The 18,848-nt window shown below is 45.9% G+C and overlaps 1 pseudogene; it reads right to left on the bottom strand.

Moving 5' to 3' along the window:
* Positions 1-1,187: 1,187 nt before the first annotated feature.
* On the bottom strand, positions 1,188-1,297 carry LOC143784075 (5S ribosomal RNA; annotated as a pseudogene).
* Positions 1,298-18,848: the final 17,551 nt, after the last annotated feature.

The raw sequence follows: 18,848 nt of genomic DNA, 5'->3' as shown, positions 1-18,848 counted from the left end.
GAGGCCCACGGTGATGAGAAGGATGCTGGCATTTTGCAAGGATGGAATAGCGCAAGAGTGAAGGCAAATGACAAGAAGAAAGAAGCATGTGTGCCCTTGTGAAAGGGAATGGAAAAAAGGCATAGAGGAGAGTGATCCCTGCTGGTGGAAGGAAGGAAAAAGCAAAAGCTTACAGCACCTGGTATTCCCAGGCGGTCTCCCATCCAAGTACTAACCAGGCTCGACCCTGCTTAACTTCCAAGATCAGATGTGTTCAGGGTGGTGCAGAGACAGGCCTCTCACTTGCTGCTTTTCTACTTTGCAGTCTGGCTGCCCTGTCCTGTCCTGTCCACTGCTCAGCAAGAGGTCCTTTTGTGCTTTCCTTTCTCTTCACTTTTTTGCTGTCTCCCTTAAAGGGTTTGTAGGCAGAACGCCCCGCTCAGAGCCGCTGAGCTCACTGATCGGCTGCCAACGTGACGTCAGCGTCGCAGCCAATGCCACAGACCTAGAGCAGCGCTGAGACTCTCTGGTGGACCCGGGTAGGGTGAGTACAGGGCGGTTTGTTGCTTTCTAATAGCCTGCAAGCTGGGATGAACTTTTATTGAAAGGAACAACCCCTTTGACTGTCTGCAGCGTGCCATACCTAGGAAGCGCACACTCACACGCAAGCGAGCACGCACATGTGCTTGCATGTGGCCACGCCTATTTGCCCCTGCAGCCTCAGCGCCACTATGCGTCAGACTCTCCTGTTTGTCTTATTATTATGATTATTTCTGTGTCTTAGCAGGAAAACACCCCAAATTCCCTCCTGCTCCTTCCCAGCCCTGAATTGGGGTCCTGGGCAGCCATCTGATTGGGTTAGTTACATAAGCTTCTTTGCAGAAAAAGACGTTACTTCTGCCGGCCGGCCTCTATAAATCATCCCCGGGGCGCCTGCTGAAAATCTGCCCCCTTCACGGTCTGGGATGCTTATAACACCATCATTTCCAGAAGGTGGGCTGCGGGGTCAATAAGCACTCCTAGCCACGGCAGGGATCTCGGTGTGAGGCATGCGAGGAGGCGGCAGGGTAGCGTCCATAGCTGCAAACAGTCTCAGAGGCCTTTTGGGGCTTGGGGCTTCCAGCCTCTAGGTTACGTAAGGTCGGTGTCTGGCAAGGCGCCGCTCTATACTAGCTGAGCTGGGCAAAGGGGCAAAATGTCATCAAAACTGTCTACAGCACCTGGTGTTCCCAGGAGGTCTCCCATCCAAGTACTGTCCAAGCCCAGCCCTGCTTTGCTTCCGAGATCGGACATATCCAGGGTGGTGTGGTCAGTAGACGCTGCTTGGCCCATTGCCTGGCCAGCCTCTCTCAGGCTCGCGTGGTGGTGAGAACTCTGACCATGTGGAGGTGGGCTCCGAAGGGCCCATGCAAAGGCTGGGCTGCCCCTATAGGCGTTGTTTGTTTTGCAGTGAAACACCTGCCGCAGCAGGGCCTGAGCATCAGGTGTCTTTAAAAATGGCTCGACGCAGGGTCTCCTGCAGGCTAAACCATTCATCTGGGGGGGGACGTGACAGAAAGCAAGCTGGAGCCGCAACTTAAGGCTTATCGAGATGTCAAGGAGCGAATGAAGAGGGTGAAGAGCGATGAAGCGCGGCCCTGCACTTAGTAACCCGATGTTTACCCTGGTTACCCGGGTGCTGCAGGGGGACTTCGGCATCGTTGAAGACAGTTTCAACGATGCCGAAGTCGTTCCCCTGATCGTTGGTCGCTGGAGAGAGCTGTCTGTGTGACAGCTCCCCAGCGACTACACAACGACTTACCAACGATCACGGCCAGGTCGTATCGCTGGTCGTGATCGTTGGTAAGTCGTTTAGTGTGACTTAAGGTTTAGACTGAATTTGGTAGTAAACACTGGCAGCTGGATTGAAGTCAGGAATAACTGATGATCTAACCAGACACCTGGTTGGAGCTAAGCCAAATAGAAGGTGAAGCAAAATGTCATGACTCTGTTGTCGGGCGACCCAGGACCAGGGGCTCCTTCCCTGTCCCTAACAATAGGGGGTGCCCTAACTTGCCCTGTTCCCCATGTTACTTCTGAAGGTGAAGATGCCGGGGCCACGTACTTTGCTTTAGCTCCTGAATCCGCCCTCCGTCTGTACCCTTCTCCAACCCAGGGAAGAGGCGAGTAGTTGTGCACCGTAGTACACCAACCAGACAAGCAAGTTAACACGAACAGGGGAAACAGAAAACACCAGGCATACAAATATTCACTCACATACACTCACCGGCCACTTTATTAGGTACACCATGCTAGTAACGGGTTGGACCCCCTTTTGCCTTCAGAACTGCCTCAATTCTTCATGGCATAGATTCAACAAGGTGCTGGAAGCATTCCTCAGAGATTTTGGTCCATATTGACATGATGGCATCACACAGTTGCCGCAGATTTGTCGGCTGCACATCCCAAAGATGCTCCTTGTATGGAGCATGGCAGGATGGATCCATGCTTTCATGTTGTTTACGCCAAATTCTGACCCTACCATCCGAATGTCGCAGCAGAAATCGAGACTCATCAGACCAAGCAACGTTTTTCCAATCTTCTACTGTCCAATTTCGATGAGCTTGTACAAATTGTAGCCTCAGTTTCCTGTTCTTAGCTGAAAGGAGTGGTACCCGGTGTGGTCTTCTGCTGCTGTAGCCCATCTGCCTCAAAGTTCGACGCACTGTGCGTTCAGAGATGCTCTTAGGCCTACCTTGGTTGTAACGGGTGGCGATTTGAGTCACTGTTGCCTTTCTATCAGCTCGAACCAGTCTGCCCATTCTCCTCTGACCTCTGGCATCAACAAGGCATTTCCGCCCACAGAACTGCCGCTCACTGGATTTTTTTTCTTTTTCGGACCATTCTCTGTAAACCCTAGAGATGGTTGTGCGTGAAAATCCCAGTAGATCAGCAGTTTCTGAAATACTCAGACCAGCCCTTCTGGCACCAACAACCATGCCACGTTCAAAGGCACTCAAATCACCTTTCTTCCCCATACTGATGCTCGGTTTGAACTGCAGGAGATTGTCTTGACCATGTCTACATGCCTAAATGCACTGAGTTGCCGCCATGTGATTGGCTGATTAGAAATTAAGTGTTAACAAGAAGTTGGACAGGTGTACCTAATAAAGTGGCCAGTGAGTGTATAACAGAGGAATGCAACCAGGAGTGAAGGATGGGGAAAAATCAATGTAGGTGAAGTACAGAGAATTATCACATTTACTAAACCAAGCAACAGTCACAGATAAACCCACCAAACGTCTTCTCATATAACCACCAACTACTATTCCCCCAGGCATGCAGCAAAAGCTAGCTCTGATGATGTGTGTCAGTCAGGACCCAGATTATATAGGAAATAGGAGTACAGCACCCTGGAATTAGGGGCGACTTAAAAATAAAAAATAATATCAACTTGATATTTTGAATATAAGGATTATTTGTTATCTAGATATATTTCTCTTCAAAACCTACAAGATGAAATTTAGCAAATGTACATGCTACGGGCATCGCCATAGAGGTCTGATTTCTGTTTTTCAAGGAATCATTTGTCAGAAAATCTAAACTCCTTGTGGATCAAGATGAAATTAAGTGCATCACAGATGAACTCTATATATTGAGGGCTCTTATCTGTACTAGAAACTATTTGATGTATACTTTCGGTTCCTTTATCTTGTGGTATACCGGGTATAAAGATTTTCAATTCGATAGAGGCTAATTTAAAATCCTGTTACCACTCTTTCAAATAATACTGTCCCACCACCAATAATGGTCTCAAAATCTTCATATTTAGAAAGTGGTTTACTTATAGAATTTACTCCAGCCACAAAAGGAGATTAAATAGACTTATAAATTTTGGAAAAAAGTATCACATTTTTCCATTTTTTTTTTTAGAAATCAGACCTACACTAACTTTTTTGCATAAACATTTTACAACTGATTCTGATACTAAGGTCATAACTTATTGATATATAAGTAGTGAAGCCAAACAACTGCGGCTCGGCATCAGATTATCCAACATAAGACGTTAATCAACGTTAAAGGCCTCCATGCACACGAGACTAATGTTGGTTAATATCAACAGGATCGTCCGACAGTCTAATGTGTAGGTTGGAAACAGCCATCTGATCATCGGGGGGAGATGTCGATAGGGCATATCCAATTTTGGACAGCCAATCTCATTGTTCTCCTAGCTGACATGTCAGCCAGCGATTTTCTCTCTCGGACGAACAAGTGCTCATGTGTGAGAGAGATGGCCAAGATGGCTGTTGCTGGCCAAACGATCGTCGGAAGCATCATCGTGGCCGAACAAGCGCTCATGTGTGAGAGAGATGGTCAAGATGGCTGTTGGCCAAACGATCGTCCGAAGCATCATCTTGGCCGAACAAGCGCTCATGTGTGAGAGAGATGGTCAAGATGGCTGTTGGCCAAACGATCGTCCGAAGCATCATCTTGGCTGAACAAGCGCTCATGTGTGAGAGAGATGGTCAAGATGGCTGTTGACTAAACGATCTTTCGAAGCATCATCTTGGTTGAACAAGCACTCGTGTGAGAGAGATGGCCAAGATGGCTGTTGGCCAAACGATCGTCCGAAGCATCATCTTGGCTGAACAAGCACTCATGTGTGAGAGAGATGGTCAAGATGGCTGTTGACTAAACGATTGGCCGAAGCATAGTTTGGCTGACAGTCATCGAATGTGTAGCAAGATGCTAGAGCAACATTTATTATCTTATGTCTATAGCCCACTTTATCAATGCATAACCAAAAAAGAGAGAGTCAGGGGAGACAAAGATAAGTGACTTTCCTGCATTTCTACAAAATTATTCATTTTTAAATTTAATTCTAAAATTTGAAAACTTTTTTTTGGAAGAATTTTTAGTTGAATGTTATAGTCTAAAAAATGCACTTGATTTTCTCATTGTCCCACATTGGCCCAACTAATAGACACGGACCATGGTTTTCTTATCTGAATATGACATTATGTGCATGTTACAATCTATGAATTTCCTCCTCTTCCCACCTCCTTGAAGCATATTTCTACAGATCACCGACATACCAGGTCTCTCTTGAGGATTGTGGATCTAACGCTCTACAATAAGTGTATTGAAGGATTGAGCAAGATTGTAATGAAAGGCTTTCTTCATAGCGCAATGGGGAACTAGCATTGATTTGAGTCAAACCCATATTTTCAGGATAGAAGACATGAGCTGTGCACAAATTAGTCACAAGAGAGCACAGCGAGTCGCGGAGAAAAGTAGAGATGTCCCTTAAAGACTCTCAGCGAGGAGCTCATCTTGGACTTGGAGTTTTCGCAGGTGATCGACTGCAGCTGCTCCACATCATCGGTTATTTCTAGGGTTGTAGATTTTTCTAATAAATCTCCTGTAATGAGTCAATTACCCGTCTGTAAATGGCCCCCAGCTTTCTTTCTGATGTGTCTATTACAGGATAGTTGCTCTCCTAGGAATGCATAAAGTGCCATTGCAGCTGGGACACCAAGCCATGCAAGAGCTGCCGATGACTACAACTTTGGCAAACCTGTATAGCAGTAATATTCCACTGCATTTGTGACTATTGGTATACATAGAGAATGGGGGATCCGTAAAATTAAAATAGGGCCCCCTATTGGTTTTGGTTGGACCCAAGACTCCCCATCTCTCCCCCATTATTTTATTGGAATGTAACCCAAGCATTAAACTCTAAAGAAGTTGCACACTTGCTTTTGCAACTCTACTGCGCAGTGTGTAGTGACATCTCTCCATGCCCTATGTCAGACCAGGTGGAAAAGTATGCCATAAAGGACACTATAACCTCTTACCACTGCAGCAAAAAAATTTATGTTTTCTTTCCCCTCCCCCATCCTTCTAACAAAAAAAAAAAAAAAAACATTTTCATTTTCTGTCAATATAGCTGCATAAGCACCTTATTTTTAAAGTTGTAGTTTTGAATGCCACCACTTACTTTACAGAAAAATTGGAAAAAAAATCCAAGTGGCATTTAATTGTCATGCTGGGGGCGAGAGGACGCCCGGCATGCGGCGCAACATGAAAGGAACAACAGGGAGTATGTACAAGGAAAACCCTGGCAATAGGGAGAGGGGTCACCTCCTAACATAAACCTGAGTCTGATTACTGAACTCCCTATCGTCCCTAGATGGGTCCTTCCCCCCATACGCGATCATGTGCCTAAGCCCTCACTGGCTGTGAACTTACCCTATTGCGTAGGCCAGCGAAACACTACTTCAAAAGACAGAAAGGTATGACAAACGGTGGGAAAAGACACAACAAATAACACTATCCTTAGCTTCTCCAACAGGAAACTTCACTGCTCACTGCTGCAACAGGAACATACACCTCAGCTTATCCAGAGACAGGCTCCTTCAAAGAGGTCAGTATAGATGAACTATAACCGGCAAGGAATGAAGCTAGCTTTGGGTTGATTTAGTGAAAGAGAGTGGTCACAAGGTGCTGCACTGAGAACTCAAGCTCCAAGTTCACAGCCATTAGAGAAAGGGTCCTTAACTCTTTTAACACCGAACAAAAGCAAAGCCCCTCCAAGTCAAGGTAAACGACAAAGGGATCCTAAAGAGGTCCTGCGATTAGTTTACCGTGACTTACTGATCCCAGATCCTCCAGGAGTCACATCCGTACGTAACACACCCGTGACAGTAATGGTAAAACATTTTCTATCCCGCCATTGTTTTTGGGGTATTGTTTTTTATGGCGTTCAATGTGCGGCAAAAATGTCCTGGCTACAACATTCTCCAGGTCAGTTCGATTTCGGTGATACCAAACTTCTATAGATTTTTCTTTATATCTTAATACAATTCATAACTTTGTACAAAAAAAAATTGGTTTGTGTCACCATTTTCATCTAGCTTTTTTATGTTACCGTTGGTTGGGGCTGTGATGGCTTGCTTTGTGTATGGTGAGCCGTAGCTTTTAGTGATACCATTTGGAGTGCATACACTTTTTTTATTGCTTTTTATTTTAGTTTTTTGGGGGATGCATCAACTCAGGTGTTTTTCAACTCCTTTTCTTTTCGGTGTTTGCCTTATGGGTTAAATAATGGTTTATTTTTATAACTTTTCACTAATTTATTTAGTCCTTCTATGGAACTTGCAATTATTTGATCACTTGTACTGTACACTGAAATACTACAATATTGCGGTATGTAGTGAAACTGACAACTGGCTGGGCTTCATGGGAGAACAAAGATGGCGACACTGGGACCTTTAGCAGGTTCCTGGGTTCATATAAACCCATCAGCACCCTAATTCGCAGGGCACAGTAGGCAATGGGCTACTAAATGGGCACCACAAGAATCACAACTCTTTTAAAGGCAGCGTCAGAGATCTCTAGTCGCTGCTATTAGACGCAGGTGCAGGCTATATATATAACACAAGTTACTGAGCCCATTCTACTACATACACCCACACTCGAAGTACAGGTACATCCTATGCTGAGATGGTATTTAAGAGGTTTTCAAAAGACCTCTTGACTCCTCGCACTGTGTGTATGAATCAGAGGTGGATGACTCAACTTGAAAATAGAAAACATTCAAAACATTATACAGACATTCAACAGGGTAGCTGAGGCCCTTGTGCTGTACAGCGTGATACCCAAACAATTTATACCTACTATCCTTTCTATAAATTTACCTACTAGTGTGCCTGTGTAAACGGCCGTCTGTTACGTGTTACCACCAGGGTCATACTGGCCCACTGGAGGATTCTGCTGGCATACAGGGTCGGCAGCTGACTAGGGCCCCCGCTGTTTCAGTGGCCCCAGCCAGTGGCGTGTCGCACCATGCAGCAGCAATGGGGCCCATGAGCCAGGGAGACCCGCCCGGTGCCAGCGGAGCAGCAGCAGGTGACAAGAGGCAGGAGCCGGCTGCTGCAGCTAAAGACTGTCCTCGCTGCTAAAGAGAAATTAATATTCACTGCTCCCCACGCCCCCATGAGCATAGAGAGGAGTGAATATTCATTTCACTTTAATAGTGGGTAGTGTTAGCCTCAGGCTGCGGCTAACATTGCTCGCTATCAGGGCCAGCAGACTAGGACCCCCGTTCCCCCCCCCCCCCCCGAGTAATCCAGCCCACACGGCCGCTATGGGGCCCATAAGTCAGAGGGGCCTGGCTCCAGCGCTGCCCCACCAGATGCCAATACATGCCAATACAGTTGAAAGCAGTAATGGAGAAGAGAGTGTCAGATGAGACTCCCTCTCCCATAATTCCCCTATGCCTCTGACACAGCGGGTGCGTGATGACATCACTTCATCACGTACCCATCAGTGAGTGAGTCCTGGTGGCCATAAGACTGTGGGACTGCGGGGCTGGATTATATTCTATGGGGGGGCGGCTACATGATATTCCCTATGGGGCTGCATTATATTCTATGAGGGTCTACATTATATTCTGTAGGGGGCTGCATTATATTCTGTGGGGGGAGGCTGCATTATACTATATGAGGGGGGCTGCATTATACCCTATGGGGGCTGCATTGTACCCTATGAGGGTGGCTGCATTGTACCCTATGAGGGTGGCTGCATTATACCCTATGAGGGGGCTGCATTATACTATATGAGGAGGCTACATTATACGGTATGAGGGGGACTGAATTATACCCTATGAGGTGGGCGGCATTATACCCTATGGGTGGGCTGCATTTACCCTATGGGTGGGCTGCATTATACTTTATGGGTGGGCTGCATTATACCCTATGAGGGGGGCTGCATTATACCCTATGAGGGGGCTGCATTATACCCTATGAGGGGGGCTGCATTATACCCTATGAGAGGGCTGCATTATGCCATATGAGGGGGGCTGCATTTTACCCTATGAGGGAGGCTGCATTATAGCCTATGTGGGGGGCTGCATTATACTCTATGAGGGGGCTACATTATATTCTATGGGGGGAATGCATTATACTATATGAGGGGGGCTGCATTATACCCTATTATGGAGCTGCATTTTACCCTATGAGGTAGCTACATTATACCCTATGAGGGGGTCTGCATTATACCCTATAAGTGGGCTGCATTATACCCTATGAGGGGGCTAGAATATACCCTATGAGGGGGCTGCATTATACCCTATGTGGTGGGCTGCATTATACCCTATGAGGGGGGCTGCATTATACCCTATGAGGGGGTCTGCGTTATACCCTATGAGGGAGCTGCATTATATTCTGTGGGGGGGCTGCATTATACCCTATGAGTGTGCTGCATTATTCTATATGAGGGGGGCTGCATTATACTCTGAGGGGGTTACTGTTGTGAATTCCGTTCTCGGGCTCCCTCCTGTGGTCGTGAATGGTACTTTGGTGAGTTCTGTCCTTGGACACCCTCTGGTGGCTTTGAGTGGAACTGCTGATCTTTGAGGTTGGCTTTCTCAGCTGTCCTCGTTTATTGCTTCTGCTGGCTTCCCTACTTAACTCTGCCCAGGTCGTTAGTCCATGCCAGCTGTCAATGTCTCAGTACTGGTTCAGATCTCTCTTGGATTTCTCAGATGACCTGTCTACTCCAGCAGAAGCTAAGTCCTTGCTAGTCATTTGCTGTTCATCGGTTTTTGAATATATTTTTCAGTACATGCTATGTTTCTAGTCCAGCTTGCTATTATGATATTTCCTTGCTAGCTGGAAGCTCTGGGGGTGCAGAGCTACACCTCCACACCGTGAGTCGGTGTGGAGGTCTTTTTGCACACTCTGCTTGGTTTTTGTAGTTTTTTAATACTGACCGCATAGTTCCCTTTCCTATCCTCTGTCTATCTAGAGAAGATTCGGCCTCCTTTGCTAAAATCTGTTTCATTCCTGTGTTTGTCACTTCCCTCTTAACTCACAGTTAATATTTGTGGGGGGCTACCTTTACTTTGGGGAATTTCTCTGAGGCAAGGTAGGCTGCTATTTCTATCTTTAGGGGTAGTTAGCTCTTAGGCTGTGAAGAGGCGTCTAGGGAGAGTTAGGTACGCTCCACGGCTATTTCTAGTGTGTGTGATAGGATTAGGGATTGCGGTCAGTAGAGTTACCACCTCCTCAGAGCTTGTCCCAGGTTTTTCTGTTTTAACCATCAGGTCATTTCGGGTGCTCCTAACCACCAGGTCCATAACAGGTTACATTATATTCTATGGGGGGCTGCATTATACTATATGAGGGGGCTGCATTATACTCTGAGGGGGTTACATTATATTCTATGGGGGGCTGCTGTTGTGAATTTACTTTTTGCTCCCTCTAGTGGTTACTAGTTTTTTGACTCTGGTTTTTCTGTCATTCCTTTTATCCGCACCTGGGTCGTTAGTTAAGGGTGTTGCTATTTAAGCTCCCTGGACCTTCAGTTCAATGCCTGGCAACGTAGTTATCAGAGCTAGTCTGCTGTGCTCTTGTCTACTGATCCTGGTTCCAGTTATATCAGCTAAGTCCGCTTTTTGCTTTTTGCTATTTTGTTTTGGTTTTGTATTTTTGTCCAGCTTGTTCCAAATATATATCCTGACCTTTGCTGGAAGCTCTAGGGGGCTGGTGTTCTCCCCCCGGACCGTTAGACGGTTCGGGGGTTCTTGAATTTCCAGTGTGGATTTTGATAGGGTTTTTGTTGACCATATAAGTTACCTTTCTTTATTCTGCTATCAGTAAGCGGGCCTCTCTGTGCTAAACCTGGTTCATTTCTGTGTTTGTCATTTCCTCTTACCTCACCGTTATTATTTGTGGGGGGCTTCTATCCAGCTTTGGGGTCCCCTTCTCTGGAGGCAAGAAAGGTCTTTTGTTTTCCTCTACTAGGGGTAGCTAGATTCTCCGGCTGGAGCGTGTCATCTAGAATCAACGTAGGAATGATCCCCGGCTACTTCTAGTGTTGGCGTTAGGAGTAGATATATGGTCAACCCAGCTACCACTGCCCTATGAGCTGGATTTTTGTATTCTGCAGACTTCCACGTTCCTCTGAGACCCTCGCCATTGGGGTCATAACAGTTTGCCAGGCCCGTATTAAATGTTTAATGCATTGCAGAAGAGGGATTATAAGAAAGAAGATTGAGTTTTTTTTTTTTTTCTTCTTCCCCTTTACCTCAGAGTGGCTATGCTTGCTGCAGACATGAATGTCCAGACCTTGATTACAAGTGTGGACCAGCTGGCTACTCGTGTGCAGGGCATACAAGACTATGTTATCAGTAATCCTAGGTCAGAACCTAAAATACCGATTCCTGAACTGTTTTCCGGAGACAGGTTTAAGTTTAGGAATTTTGTGAATAATTGTAAATTGTTTTTGTCCCTGAGACCCTGTTCATCTGGAGACTCTGCTCAGCAAGTAAAAATTGTTATTTCGTTCTTACGGGGCGACCCTCAGGATTGGGCTTTTTCGCTGGCGCCAGGAGATCCGGCATTGGCTGATATTAATGCGTTTTTTCTGGCGCTCGGTTTACTTTATGAGGAACCCAATCTTGAGATTCAGGCAGAAAAGGCCTTGCTGGCTATGTCTCAGGGGCAGGACGAGGCTGAAGTGTACTGCCAAAAATTTCGGAAATGGTCCGTGCTGACACATTGGAACGAGTGTGCACTGGCCGCTAATTTTAGAAATGGCCTTTCTGAAGCCATTAAGAATGTTATGGTGGGTTTTCCCATTCCCACAGGTCTGAATGATACTATGGCACTGGCTATTCAAATTGACCGGCGGTTGCGGGAGCGCAAAACCGCAAATTCCCTCATGGTGTTGTCTGAACAGACACCTAATTCGGTGCAATGTGATAGAAAAATCGCAAATTCCCTCATGGTGTTGTCTGAACAGACACCTGATTTAATGCAATGTGATAGAATCCTGACTAGAAATGAGCGGAAAATTCATAGACGCCGGAATGGCTTGTGCTACTACTGTGGTGATTCTACACATATTATCTCAGCATGCTCTAAACGTATAGCTAAGGTTGTTAGTCCTGTCACCGTTGGTAATTTGCAACCTAAATTTATTCTGTCTGTAACTTTGATTTGCTCACTGTCATCTTTTCCTGTCATGGCGTTTGTAGATTCAGGTGCTGCCCTGAGTCTTATGGATCTGTCATTTGCTAAGCACTGTGGTTTTACTCTTGAACCATTAGAAAATCCTATTCCTCTTAGGGGTATTGATGCTACGCCATTGGCAGCAAATAAACCGCAGTATTGGACACAGGTTACCATGTGCATGACTCCTGAACACCGCGAGGTGATACGTTTCCTGGTTTTACATAAAATGCATGATTTGGTTGTTTTAGGGCTGCCATGGTTACAGACCCATAATCCAGTCCTGGACTGGAAGGCTATGTCAGTCTCAAGTTGGGGCTGTCGTGGTATTCATGGGGATTCCCTGCCTGTGTCTATTGCTTCTTCTACGCCTTCGGACGTTCCGGAGTATTTGTCTGATTATCAGGATGTCTTCAGTGAGTCTGAGTCCAGTGCACTGCCTCCTCATAGGGACTGTGACTGTGCTATAGATTTGATCCCAGGCAGTAAATTTCCTAAGGGAAGACTGTTTAATCTGTCGGTACCTGAACATACCGCTATGCGTTCATATATCAAGGAGTCTCTAGAGAAAGGACATATTCGTCCGTCTTCTTCCCCTCTTGGTGCGGGATTCTTTTTTGTGGCAAAAAAGGACGGATCTTTGAGACCTTGTATTGATTATCGGCTTTTAAATAAGATCACTGTCAAATTTCAGTATCCTTTACCGCTGTTGTCTGACTTGTTTGCCCGGATTAAGGGTGCCAAGTGGTTCACCAAGATAGATCTTCGTGGTGCGTATAACCTTGTGCGCATTAAGCAAGGTGATGAATGGAAAACCGCATTCAATACGCCCGAAGGTCATTTTGAGTACTTGGTGATGCCTTTTGGGCTCTCCAATGCGCCTTCAGTTTTTCAGTCCTTTATGCATGACATTTTCCGGAAGTATCTGGATAAATTTTTGATTGTTTATCTGGATGATATTTTGGTTTTTTCTGATAATTGGGATTCGCATGTGGAGCAGGTCAGGTTGGTCTTTAAAATTTTGCGTGAAAATTCTTTGTTTGTCAAGGGCTCAAAGTGTCTCTTTGGTGTACAGAAGGTTCCCTTTTTGGGGTTCATTTTTTCCCCTTCTGCTGTGGAGATGGACCCAGTCAAGGTCCGAGCTATTCTTGATTGGACTCAGCCCTCGTCAGTTAAGAGTCTACAGAAGTTCTTGGGTTTCGCTAACTTCTACCGTCGTTTTATCGCTAATTTTTCTAGCATTGTGAAACCTTTGACGGATATGACCAAGAAGGGCTCCGATGTAGCTAACTGGGCTCCTGCTGCCGTGGAGGCTTTCCAGGAGTTGAAACGCCGGTTTACTTCGGCGCCTGTTTTGTGCCAGCCCGATGTCTCACTTCCCTTTCAGGTTGAGGTGGATGCTTCAGAGATTGGAGCAGGGGCCGTTTTGTCGCAGAGAGGCCCTGGTTGCTCTGTTATGAAACCTTGTGCCTTTTTCTCTAGGAAGTTTTCGCCTGCCGAGCGAAATTATGATGTGGGCAATCGGGAGTTGTTGGCCATGAAATGGGCATTTGAGGAGTGGCGTCATTGGCTCGAGGGTGCTAAGCATCGTGTGGTGGTCTTGACTGATCACAAAAATCTGATGTATCTCGAGTCTGCTAAACGCCTTAATCCGAGACAGGCCCGCTGGTCATTGTTTTTCTCCCGCTTTGATTTTGTTGTCTCGTATTTACCAGGTTCAAAGAATGTGAAGGCCGATGCTCTTTCTAGGAGCTTTGTGCCTGATGCTCCTGGAGTCGCTGATCCTGTTGGTATTCTTAAAGATGGAGTTATCTTGTCAGCTATTTCTCCGGATCTGCGACGTGTGTTGCAGAGATTTCAGGCTGATAGGCCTGAGTCTTGTCCACCTGACAGACTGTTTGTCCCGGATAAGTGGACCAGCAGAGTCATTTCCGAGGTTCATTCCTCGGTGTTGGCAGGTCACCCGGGAATTTTTGGCACCAGAGATCTGGTGGCCAGGTCCTTTTGGTGGCCTTCCTTGTCAAGGGATGTGCGGTCATTTGTGCAGTCCTGTGGGACTTGTGCTCGAGCTAAGCCTTGCTGTTCTCGTGCCAGCGGTTTGCTCTTGCCCTTGCCTGTCCCGAAGAGACCTTGGACACATATCTCCATGGATTTCATTTCTGATCTTCCGCTATCCCAGGGCATGTCCGTTATCTGGGTGATATGTGATCGCTTCTCAAAGATGGTCCATTTGGTTCCTTTGCCTAAGCTGCCTTCCTCTTCCGATCTGGTTCCTGTGTTTTTCCAGAACGTGGTTCGTTTGCACGGCATCCCTGAGAATATTGTGTCAGACAGAGGATCCCAGTTCGTTTCCAGATTCTGGCGATCCTTTTGTAGTAGGATGGGCATTGATTTGTCGTTTTCGTCTGCTTTCCATCCTCAGACTAATGGACAGACGGAGCGAACCAATCAGACTTTGGAGGCTTATTTGAGGTGTTTTGTCTCTGCTGATCAGGACGATTGGGTGACATTCTTGCCGTTGGCTGAGTTTGCCCTTAATAATCGGGCTAGTTCCGCCACCTTGGTTTCGCCTTTTTTCTGCAACTCTGGTTTCCATCCTCGCTTTTCTTCGGGTCATGTGGAGCCTTCTGACTGTCCTGGGGTGGATTCTGTGGTGGATAGGTTGCAGCGGATCTGGAATCATGTGGTGGACAACTTGAAGTTGTCACAGGAGAGGGCTCAGCGCTTTGCCAACCGCCGCCGCGGTGTGGGTCCCCGACTACGCGTTGGGGATTTGGTATGGCTTTCTTCCCACTTTGTTCCTATGAAGGTCTCCTCTCCCAAATTTAAACCTCGTTTTATTGGGCCTTACAAGATATTGGAAATCCTTAATCCTGTATCTTTTCGTCTGGATCTTCCTGTGTCGTTTGCTATTCACAATGTATTTCATAGGTCCTTGTTGCGGCGGTACATTGTGCCTATAGTTCCTTCTGCTGAGCCTCCTGCTCCGGTGTTGGTTGAGGGCGAGTTGGAGTACGTGGTGGAGAAGATCTTGGATTCTCGCCTCTCCAGGCGGAGGCTTCAGTACCTGGTCAAGTGGAAGGGCTATGGTCAGGAGGATAATTCCTGGGTGGTCGCCTCTGATGTTCATGCGGCCGATTTAGTTCGTGCCTTTCATGCCGCTCATCCTGATCGCCCTGGTGGTCGTGGTGAGGGTTCGGTGACCCCTCACTAAGGGGGGGGTACTGTTGTGAATTTACTTTTTGCTCCCTCTAGTGGTTACTAGTTTTTTGACTCTGGTTTTTCTGTCATTCCTTTTATCCGCACCTGGGTCGTTAGTTAAGGGTGTTGCTATTTAAGCTCCCTGGACCTTCAGTTCAATGCCTGGCAACGTAGTTATCAGAGCTAGTCTGCTGTGCTCTGGTCTACTGATCCTGGTTCCAGTTATATCAGCTAAGTCCGCTGTTTGCTTTTTGCTATTTTGTTTTGGTTTTGTATTTTTGTCCAGCTTGTTCCAAATATATATCCTGACCTTTGCTGGAAGCTCTAGGGGGCTGGTGTTCTCCCCCCGGACCGTTAGACGGTTCGGGGGTTCTTGAATTTCCAGTGTGGATTTTGATAGGGTTTTTGTTGACCATATAAGTTACCTTTCTTTATTCTGCTATCAGTAAGCGGGCCTCTCTGTGCTAAACCTGGTTCATTTCTGTGTTTGTCATTTCCTCTTACCTCACCGTTATTATTTGTGGGGGGCTTCTATCCAGCTTTGGGGTCCCCTTCTCTGGAGGCAAGAAAGGTCTTTTGTTTTCCTCTACTAGGGGTAGCTAGATTCTCCGGCTGGAGCGTGTCATCTAGAATCAACGTAGGAATGATCCCCGGCTACTTCTAGTGTTGGCGTTAGGAGTAGATATATGGTCAACCCAGCTACCACTGCCCTATGAGCTGGATTTTTGTATTCTGCAGACTTCCACGTTCCTCTGAGACCCTCGCCATTGGGGTCATAACAGGCTGCATTATACTATATGAGGGGGCTGCATTATACCCTATGAGGGGACTACATTATATTCTATGAGGGGGCTGCATTATATTCTATGAGGGGGCTGCATTATACTCTGAAAGGGCTACATTACATTCTGTGGAGGGCTGCATTATACCTTATGAGGGGGCTGCATTATACTCTGAGGGGCTACATTATATTCTGTGGGGGGCTGCATTATACTATATGAGGGGGCTGCATTATACCCTATGAGGGGGCTACATTATATTCTATGAGGGAGCTACTTTATATTCTATGAGGGGGCTAGGTTATATTCTATTAGGGGGCTACCCCAACCCCTGCTACATAACTAAGACATGTACTACCTTATATTATACCCTGATATTAGCGTGTTTTACCACACAATTGGTGGTCTTGTATTTATTTCTATGTAGCTACATAGTGGGCCCAAAGAATGATTTTCTTTGGTGTCCCCAAGGTGCTCCAGTCCGAATCTGGTTACCACCCTGGGAAATGGGACAATTATATGAGTGTAACGTACGGGCTCGCCTGCGGTACAGCACAACAGTTTACAATCTTGCAATCAATTTCCTCTATCCCCCAACCAGATATACCTCTCCCGTCCCAATGTGACTTCAATGAACTCGGAGGATTAGTCCATCCTCAACTATATCGAAAATAACCTAACAGTTAATAAACTGCGATGTAGGCTTCGATGTATAATTAGCTGGCCATATACAAGATAAATTAGCAGGTTGTAATCTTTCTCCATAATTAATCAATTTATGTGACTACCAAAGTTGCACTTCGTTTACAGGAGAGATCACAAAAAAAGGAAAACACGTGCCCATTGCTAGTCTCATCCTTCCCAACTTTCAGTAATTTTCCAAATCTAGATCACTTTGCACTTGACTCTGCCTTTCTCCAAAATTACATTTCTTTTACCAGTGACTCTGATCTTTAAGGGAAGTCACAAATCTTCCCTGGCCTTTGTGAATTCAGAAGACGAAGGAAACTTTCATATACCCTGGTTTAAAACCTTCAAATTCCACAATTGTCTGCCCAAGACTTAGGGTCACATCTGGTACCATACAGATATACAGACATATTTTGGCTTCAAGTCAAGTTCTCCACTCTTAAGTAAGATGAATGACGAGTTAAAAACTGTCTACAGTACTCGCTATGGCCTATGTAGATATGTAGTGATGCCCTTTAATCTCTGCAATGCCCCTGTGGCGTTTCCCCAGTTTATTCCTAAGCAATTCATCTCACCCCTCCATGCTGCAGCATTGTTCGCTTGCTCGCAGCTGCCTTCTCTGCCCCTGGGCAATAGCCACATTTCCATTTTAAATGACATCCAGACTGTGTCCCTTGGGTGCAATGCAAGGTTAATACTGATTGTTACTGCATTATCTCTGACTGTGATCCTGATCTTGGTTTTTAACATTGCATTCCTCTCCTGCATTTCTTTTGGATTCCTTTTCTCAAACCTGCAAATTGTTTTTCAGAGAGGAACCCCAATTTGCAGACACGATGTTTCAGGGTACTGCCCCTCATCAGTGAAAAGTATGAGATCTGATCTGGCTAGGTGATGGGCTCTGGACTGAGGTCTAAGGGGTAACATTTCCCTTTGTGGAGAGTGGCATACTGGCCCTGACATGTCAATGTAAGGAGGCTTACTGGCCATGTAATACTCTTCTGGGAAATTAAATATGACCTTCTCTCAAACCTGTAGTTCATCTCCTGTTTCTGAGCCCTGGTCTATCCTCTTACAGCGTCTCAGTCTCATTTTATGGCTCACCACCAAGAGGTGACTAATCTGTGTACTCAGACCTGAAAATCTGAACATTCAAGTCCAAACCTCCTGGCAGGCATTAAGATTTGAAGAACAACTAGATACCTTTGCTAAGGCACCTCAGTTTAACAAGTGTCCGATCGATTTTTAGTCCACTTCTCTAGAACAGCTTCCCCTTCCACCCCCCCACACTATGGTTCTGGTGCATGTCATGCTTTAGGTCTCATGACTCTACAGTAGGTCTCTTCCATCTTCCAGCTCCTAATCTGGTTCCAGTCCATATCCGTCTCTTCACTCTGTCCGTGAACCATTTCTCATTGTCATTTCTAGGTCTGTTTAATTTCCCATTTTCTACTCTGGTTCTGGTCCATCTCTAGTATCCTACAGCTGTTTTGGTTTATCTTCTGCTTATTATACCCATTCAGGTCCAGCTTTTGCTTTCTACTGTATTGCTTGTCTATTTTCTTCAACACACTTTGCTTCTAGTCTATCTCCTGCTTTCAACTCTGGTCCTGAACTACCTGTTGCTGTTAAGTCAGATCAGTTCCATTTCCAACTTTCGACTTTTATTCTGGTCCATCTTCTGCTTTCTTCCCTGGCCCTAAACTATCCCCTGCAGTCTATTCCATATCTGCTCCATTTCGCATTTCCTACTCTTCTTCTGGTTCAGCTCAATTCTCCTACTGCTGTATTGGCCCATCCATTCTTCTCCCGCTTTGGTCATTGCTTCTGGTCTATCTTTTGTTTTCAACCTTAGCTTTGGTCCATTTTCTGCCACATACATAATATTTCTGGTACATCTCTTGCTTTCTACTTCTGTGCCTAAACAGTCTCTTTCTGTTAATTCCAGTCCTGCACCATTTCCTATTTTCTAGTCTGGTCTTGGTCCATCCTACTGTTGCTTTGGCCCATCTCCAGCTTTTGTTCACTGGTTTTGATCTATCTTCTGCTTTGTACCCTAGTTGTTATATATTTTCTGCTACACACTCTGCTTTGGATCCACGACTACTCTCTACTCTGGTCCTGAACCATTTCTTGCCATTTACACCAGATCAGTTCCATCTCCAAGGGTTGACTGTTGTTCTGGATAATCACTGATTTTCTA

The sequence above is a fragment of the Ranitomeya variabilis genome, chromosome 6 (assembly GCF_051348905.1).
Source record: "Ranitomeya variabilis isolate aRanVar5 chromosome 6, aRanVar5.hap1, whole genome shotgun sequence".
NCBI classification, from domain to species: Eukaryota; Metazoa; Chordata; class Amphibia; order Anura; family Dendrobatidae; genus Ranitomeya; species Ranitomeya variabilis.
The sequence above is the reverse complement of the archived record's forward strand: the minus strand, read 5'-3'. Positions and strand labels throughout refer to the sequence as shown.